Here is an 8,867-nt window from a genome sequence, read left to right on the forward strand (position 1 = left end):
ATTTCACTTATATACCACGGTAGCCCGTAGAGCCCTGGAGAAACCCACCAACATCCGCAGGTTTCTGACAAATCTTCCCATGCGCGACCAGAGAGGAAGTCAGCATGAGCTGGATTTGAATCCTTAATCAAACATCGGTACAAACATGTAGACACCTATTTCACAAAATCCAATATATTATTTATTTATTTATTTATAGGTGTTTTACACCGTACTCAAGAATGTTTCACTTATACGACGGCGGCCAGCATTATGGTGGGTGGAAACCGGGCAGATCCCAGGGGAAACCCTCGACAATCCGCAGGGTTGCTGGAAAACCTTCCCACGTACGGCCGGAGAGGAAGCCAGCATGAGCTGGACTTGAACTCACAGCGACCGCATTGGCTCATGGGTCCATACGCTGCGCTAGCGCGCTAACTAACTGAGCCACGGAGGCCCCCTAAAATCTGTTATAGTGCAGCCTTTATATGTAATAGGCATATACACACCCAAGCTCCTGGGCCATTTTCACGAAGGACAAACAAATGTCTATAGCGCCCCTTAGCTGGCATATGTTTACAACATACGTTGTGGTGGTGGCTTTACTAAATTGGGCTACGTGAGCTTCAACTGGACCCTGAAATCTCACACTAGTTACCTACATTTATTGGGAAATACAAATGGTGAAAAAAATATCATTCTATCTTTCTTTCGGTATTTGAGCTCAAAATTTACGAACGTGTATAATTTGGTCTTTCACTATCACAAACTGCTCTGTGCCTACGGCAGCACCCTACCCTGATCCACAACCCCATTCCCATTCAGTGTTTCGGTTTCAATCCCATGTCGCTCTTTCCACTCGTTATAAATTTTAGTTTCAGTAATCTGTCCATGGCATCCTCTTGGCTTTGTTTTTTCTTTGTCCTCATGAAGGCATTTCATCGATGTCGTACATAATGAAATGCACCTGGTTTCTAATACTATGATACATCTGTTTTACAGATATATGACACGGGCAACAGACATGTAGGTTATCAATTACAGTCTTAGATTTCAGTTACATTATCATATCATCAGGAAGCAAACGCATAAATGACACTGGCATGCAAAGAAAATAACGCATATATAAGCCAGCTTAACGGGGGGAGTTAAATAAAAGAACTGGACGAGGTTTAAACCTCAAGCGGATTGCTCTATTACACTGGAGATGTAAACACTGAAACAACTGTAGGCCATATATTCATATTAATTAAATTACATCTTCGAAAACAATCATATTTCAGATAAATATCTACAGCATAAACAGGGCGAGTGGATAGCGTCCCACGCAATGCAGATCGGTCTTGATTTTTGAATCCGTGATCTGTGAATTTCATATGTCAGGTAGGTGGTATAAGGTCAGAGATTAACCCCGGTCTCGGTGAGAGTTCAATCCCACCCTTGAGCGGGAGAAATGTCAGAAGATTTCCAGATTCTGCATGGCGCATTTGCGACGATAAGCGGTGGACAGCACTCAAGGAGCCGCTTACAGTCTAATGTATACTTTCATTGAAGATCACCTGTCCCACACTGCCAATATATCGAGTGCAAGCCTGAAGGTTTCACGTAGGAATTTTCGTCAGTGAGCAATCAGAGGTCGGTGTTTTTCCACTTTCACTAAAATTTCCTCCACACACAAAACTGACCGACATGGTATAAGTGAAAATATCCTTGAGTATATGACATTAAACACCAGACAAAAAACATCTCAATGTAGCTGACCTGGATTCATGATCGTCAAACTGAATGTTTCGGTATTGATTTTTGCAGTTTCTGTACCTATAGCAACCTTAGACAGATAGCTCAGTGACTGACGTGTCCTGTATAACCCGACGCTATACACTATCAAAATTTTCACAGAAAGTTTGTTGTCTGAGTGATGCAAGAATGTATTCTGTTGTTACAAAACAATATTTTGTCATATTCGAACATAATGTTCTGTTAGTCTAATAGAATCTTGAAATTGAATTAATAAAATATGTGTGTTGTATTTAACAGAACAATCGGCTGCAATAGCAGAATACATTCTAGCATTACTCAGACAACAGATTTTCTGTTTAAGTTTTTTTTTTAAATGTAACTTCAAACTTTCACTGCATGCGTTAAGAGGGTCGTATTGTATTCTAAAGTGCAGTATGTCCACCATTTGAATGAATTAAAACAATCAAAACTCATTCCAAATGCACAAATAATTAAATTAGCAACGAAGCCTAGTTTTCTTTTTGTAACTAATTTTTACACAAAATTGCGGGTGAAGACACTGAATAAATTGAGTTGAAGTCAAAAAGTAATTCACCAAAAGCAGTAGGCCCATATAAATGAATTTTTATATATTTTTTATGCTTGAGAACTCAGTTCAGGATAACCAGAAAGTTGAAACTGAATCCCATGTCGTTCCATCATGCACGAGGTGGTGTCCTTGGCTTTTTCAGCTGTGCAGTGTGCACTTATTTTTAATTTTTGATGTAATTTAACAACCGATTCTCCTGTTGTTTGATCGTGTAGGCTTATGACAAAGTCTTAGCAAGCAATATCGCTCAGTGTGTATCTAGGTGAATATAAACCACATATAAAGAAGATAGGGGGCCTCCGTGGGGGCTCAGTTGGTTAGCGCGCTAGCGCAGCGCAATGATCCAGGAGTCTCTCACCAATGCGGTCGCTGTGAGTTCAAGTCCAGCTCATGCTGGCTTCCTCTCCGGCGTAAGTAGGAAGGTTTTCCAGCAACCTGATGATGGTCGTGGGTTTCCCCTGGGCAGTGCTCGGTTTCCACCCACCATAATGCTGGCCGCCGTCGTATAAGTGAAATATTCTTGAGTATGGCGTAAAACACCAATCAAATAAATAAATAAATATAAAGAAGATATATGCATAGCCTCTCTATCAGTAATAATAAAGGAACTGTTCATCCTGGAAATAATAGTATATCCTGTTGGAATTACATGGGATATGTTTTCTGCCTTCTATATGTCTGACTGCATGTGCGAGATGTGTATGCAGAACACGAGGAAAGTTAGTGGACCAAAAAGATACATCCATGACGAGTAACTCATCCCGGGCTTCAACCATTCAGCTATTCAGTATAAAGACTGAGTGTACAGAATCGATAACAGCTATCAGCCCCATACAATAATTATGTGTTTGATCGAACTCACTTTCCTACATCCGAGAGGAAATCAGATGAACAGATAACAGGTGTGGTCCGGTGGATGACCTCCTATACATGCTCAGTGACACGGTTCGACTATATATATATACACCGCATCACAGCAGGGCCCATTGAACGTAAAACTCTTTTTAAAATGTATTTTTATTTCAACTCGTTCCATTTGGTACCTGTGAATATTTATCTCTGCGAGACATAAATGGTAAATTCTTACCCGAACACAAGGTACAACGCATGCTACTAATGCAGGTGGCAGTGCATGGCTATATAGGTCGCTCATTTAGTTTTCATTTATGTCCATGCATGCATGGGTTTTGTAAACAGCAGAGGCTGTGGTGTGTGTATAACCCTGGTCATGGACGCATGAGTAAAGACGATAAATATAACTCACGTACAGGTATAACGCGCGACCATTTTCCACACATAGAATTCAGGATGAATAAAAATTCAACCGGACAGAGCCTGAAACTTCGTGAGGCAATTAAACCAGATTAACTTTTCGCACATCTAAATTACTGTATATTTATACTGAAAAAAAAAAAAGTTTGGATTTTTGAACTACCGGTACGGGTACCTTGATTGCCCCGTCTTAAAAATAACATAAATTATTATTCAGTTATCTGGTTTGTTCCAGAACACCTGGATAATGGAACCATGGACGACAGAGCCAAAGTTGACGTGCCTGGATGCAGTTGTAAACAAGAAGAAATCAGCAGGTATATATACTCGTATAAATATCTAATAAAATAATAAATGTGATTTATAAAGAATTCGTTACAAGAGGTCGATCAGTCAGCCAATAAATATGTGCCCATTTTACGCATCAGTTTCTTTTAGAAGTTACGAAATAGTATACGCAGACCATTGATTCCATTTTATATATAACCATACATGTTTCTGGCCAAAACACACGGCAAATAAACAGATGGCAACAAAACGTTTACATATGGTCCAAAAAAGGAACCGCGTGGCAACAGGGTCGTCTCCTGGATTATCTCTGAGAAGCTTTAGATTGGTCAGGGCCAAGAAAGGCAAAAAAAATCCTTCTTGGATCGTCTCATTCACGGATTATACATTTCCGAAGCCTTTGATGCGATCATTGATTGCATGTCAATGCACAGTATAATTCCGAAGTCTTTGATGGGATCACCGTTGCATGTCCTTTGATGAGATCACTGGTTGCATGTCCACGGATGGTATATTTCCGAATCCTTTGATGAGATCACTGGTTGCATGTCCACGGATGGCATATTTCCGAATCCTTTGATGAGATCACTGGTTGCTTGTCCACGGATGGCATATTTCCGAATCCTTTGATGAGATCACTGGTTGCATGTCCACGGATGGTATATTTCCGAATCCTTTGATGAGATCACTGATTGCATGTTCACTGATGGCATATTTCCGAATCCTTTGATAAGATCACTGATTGCATGTCCACGGATGGGCATATTTCCGAACTCTTGGATGAGATCATTGATTGCATGTCCACGGATTGGATATTTACGAATCCTTTGATGGCATCACTGATTGCATGTCCACGGATTGGATATTTACGAATCCTTGGCTAGCATCATTGATTGCACTTCCATGGATTGGATATTTCTGAGGCATTTGATGGATCACGGATGGTATATTTCCGAAACCTTTGGTGGGTCTCTGATTGTGCGTCCATGGATGGTGTATTTTCGAAGCATTTGAAGTGGTCACTGATTGGAAGTCAACGAATGGCATACCCCCCACTGATTGCCCGTCAACGTATATGGTAATCTAAAAAAAAGTCTCTGCCCCACGAAACAGTTTCATCAGAGGGCATCAGTCACATTTTCTTTTTTGCATCGAACACTGTAGAGTTATGACCGCAAAAATGAGCTAAAAAATTCTTGAGCACGCAGTTATGCACAATCAATTAAATAAATATATAACAAATGTAACTTTCAGCTGGGATTAAGATAGACGTCTCTTAATCCCAACTTTCAACCTTATACTTTGTGCACGCATAACATGTGCTCTAAACCAGGATTCACGTATGACGTCGCTACAGTAGGTTACATAATTCTAATTTTAATTCATGATAACACCAATTTAATGCAAGGAGGCCTTTATCTGGAGTCACACAAAAGCACGTTTCCAAAGATAAAAAAGAGCCATGAAGATTCGAACTCTTCCCCGATATAACAGCTTTTCTCAGTCCACTGTACTCTGGAGGACAAATTTTAAGCTTGCTATATTATGACAAAAGTCATTACACTATACTATACATTAAAAACACAGTGGCTCGTTTGAGCGAAAAATTGGTGTTTTTTGATCGAGAGGGCATTTTTGGAGGGTTATTACTAAGCAACCATCTCTTTTATGGCAATATAACTTGCACGAGTACTTTGACCAACTTTTATACTTCTGATTTCGAAATTTACAGAATTGTGCTGGGATTTTGAAATTCGCACATTCTTATCGTACATCTCTGGGGCCGATTCCCCGCCATTTTGTACCAGGTCCTTTATCTTCGCATGATAATGAGGAGTCAGTTTCAGATGGTCAAGCGGTAAAACAGGAGCAGCTCCAGACCATCATAGCCTTAATCCATGATGTGGTTTGAACCGTTACGGGATAAAGCTTGAAAAGTTTTTATGGATTTTTTTTTATGTCTTTTGATGGGCGGGTTGTCTGTTTTTTTTTGTTTTGTTTTTTTTAAAGCATGTGATAATAGACCTAATACTGCCTTTTGCCCAATCTGTAGTTGATTTTGCAGGAAGAATAAAGCGGTTGGGATTATGATCGGACACATAGGTCCCTCTTTGTACATGCCTCTAAGTGTGTTAATTTGACACAAAAGGCTTATCTGAATGATGTACACTGTACACGGATATGCACTCATATTTGATCTAAGCTAATACCCACAATATCTTTTGAAGGCTAACAGGTCAAGTTCTTACTTTCGCACATGCGATGTATTTCTTCCTTGTTTCGAGCAAATCGAAACCAATTGTACAGTTTGCCTCAGTATATATAGTTTGGCTGAAAGTACTTAATTCAGTTCTTTGTGGACCAGTCTATAGTGAAGCCCGTTATATTTCAGTTTGATTGTAAAACAGTTTTGTGCTAGTGCTGTAGATTTGATTGGTGTTAACATTCTGTCGTGTCTCACAATAACCAAATTGTAAAGACTGAGCTCTGAAACTTATTATTACATAAAAGAACAGGCCATTTATGACAGAAAATAGAGGTAGGGCAATAGGCCGATTTCTTCAACACAGTTATTAATCTCTGACCTATACTCTTAGAGCACGAGGGGTGTAACCAGGTCAACCAGGTTAGTCACTAACATTGCAGTCGTTTGACAGTCTCCCTCTAGTACCGATACAGGGTTGGTTACTAGACTTGAGGCACATTGATAGTTATGGGGGAAAGGTTGACGTTGGAAAAAAAACAAAAATCAAGCTTGTGATGTGCTGGTCCCACTTTGCTCCAAACAACGCGATCTTTGACTAGACGCAAGACCCATACAAGAGCTAAGAAACTGAGTTTACTTTCATAAAATCCACTGCTAAATTTTATTGTGATGCCTTTATTATTTGATTTACATACGGAACGCAACAAGGGGAAAGGGGCGTCCCTCAGTGGCCATAATGTGCACGACTCCAACCACCTGAACAAAAGTTGCGGGTTCCATCCCGGCCTTGAACACGGATTATTTTTGCACAGTCTGCCAGAGCCACCTGTTTTCCACCAACATGACAGGCGTATGGATAAGCTACGTCAGTAAGTTACAAATGGTCCCTGGTCACTCCGGTTTACTCCGCCATCGCCTAAAGGCTTTACACGGGCTAAGTCCATATTCGCTGATTAATTTTTAAATGAAATCTTCCTTTACCGAGTTATTGCTTTGCAATAAATGTCAGGCTCTTACCTGTACTATTTACATTGCTTAAATGATTCTAAAGTTTGAAAAAAATGAGGAACTTTATTACCGAGTTTGAACGGCAACACGTACGCAAACGAGGTTGGTATTTTGTGAAAGGTATAATTATTTAGTTCTATTCGACAACAATAGCAAAACTTCGATTGGATTTACGCTGGTCGCACATATTTAACAGAACTTGCCAATCGAATATTGGATATTTCTTACAGTGGAATATTCGTTACAGTGAAGGATTAGTAGATTGCCTTGGGGCGTTCTTTATTTTTTTTTTGATTTTTGTTTTAAAGAAGCCGATACTTGGAATCCAATCCACTTGGCTGTAGCTCTCGGGAGGTTCTTATTACCTGGCGCATAAGTTTCGCCAAATGCTAGATCGCTTCACACGGAAATCTGAACAATTTGAGACTGCAAATCTTCACCACACAAATTAGCACTGCAGACTAAGGGGCAATACTCTGCAATTCTGTTCTATCTGTAAATGGTGAAAACCAGATGAACAAATCCCTCGACCCAGACGACCATCAAAAGGACCTGGTACGGTAAAGTGGTGGATCAACCCCAGAGAGGTACGATAAGAAAGTGCAAATTTCAAAACCTCAGCACAATTCTGTAAATTTCTAGATCAGAAGTGTAAAACTTGGTCGAATCACCCATAAAAGTTGTCTGGCCGTAAAAAGAGATGGTTGCTTAGTAAAAAACGGCCGAAAATTCACTTTCGATTAAAAATGCCATGTCTTTAAGTTACAGTATGAAGATCAACGTTAACCAGGAAAACATCTTTACTAAATCTTTCATGTGTGTATTTCTGCGTGCTGTCAAGGTTTTGTTTTGTTTGTCTTCATATGTAAAAAATAAACTTCATAAAGTGATCAGTTTTGTCATATTTTGGGAAGTTTGAAATCCATATTTGTGGAAAAGTCAGGCAGGTATCTGTCCTAGCACAGCGAACTACCGCAGTCACGAAGGAAAATAGGTTGCACCTCTAGGAAGAGTTCAAATCTTTGTGGATCTTTTTTTTCTTTGGCAACATCTTTTTGTGAGTAAAGACATAGGCTGTCTTGCATAAGTGTTGTTATGTATTAGAATGGATAATTGTTAAACTGTGTGGTATTACGTAACGTGGTAACAATTGTCATACGTGAATCCTGGGTGAGTGCACGCGTGGTCTTCTAGCTACATGTAACATTTACATTTTACATGTTATGGGCAGCGGAATTATAAGGCTGAACATTTGCTATACATATAACTCGATTGGTGCATAGCTGCACGCTCAAGAATTTTTTTACAGTTGTGGTGCAGTGATTTTCCCATTCTACAGTGTCTAATGCAATGAAAAGAGAAAAGATATTTAAGTGTGACTGAAGCAGGCTGCCATTTTTCGATTGTACAACCTATACATTGCTTCAGTGCATATTTGAAGCTTTATAAGTCGCATGCTTGTCATATAACAGGAAAAAAAAAAAAGAGTAAAACAGCACTGAAAAAAGAAGCAGCCTTACGAGTGTGTCCGTAGTTGCCACAGCTATAGTCAGTTTAGCTTCTTGAGGTACACAGTTTCGTGCACGGAGGCCAATTTCCCTGGTCCTTTAATGGACTGGTCCAATGCCAACCTCTGCACAAAATTTAATCCAAATCCCTGGATAACTTTTCTCCTAAAGTTGCTGACGGAGTGACAAATAAATTCCTACATCAACATAACCTCCTTGATGAAGGTAATGAAAACATATAGTAGGGTGTAAAACACAAAGTAAATACACAAATCTA

This window comes from Liolophura sinensis, chromosome 6 (genome assembly GCF_032854445.1).
Source record: "Liolophura sinensis isolate JHLJ2023 chromosome 6, CUHK_Ljap_v2, whole genome shotgun sequence".
In the NCBI taxonomy this organism is placed as follows: Eukaryota; Metazoa; Mollusca; class Polyplacophora; order Chitonida; family Chitonidae; genus Liolophura; species Liolophura sinensis.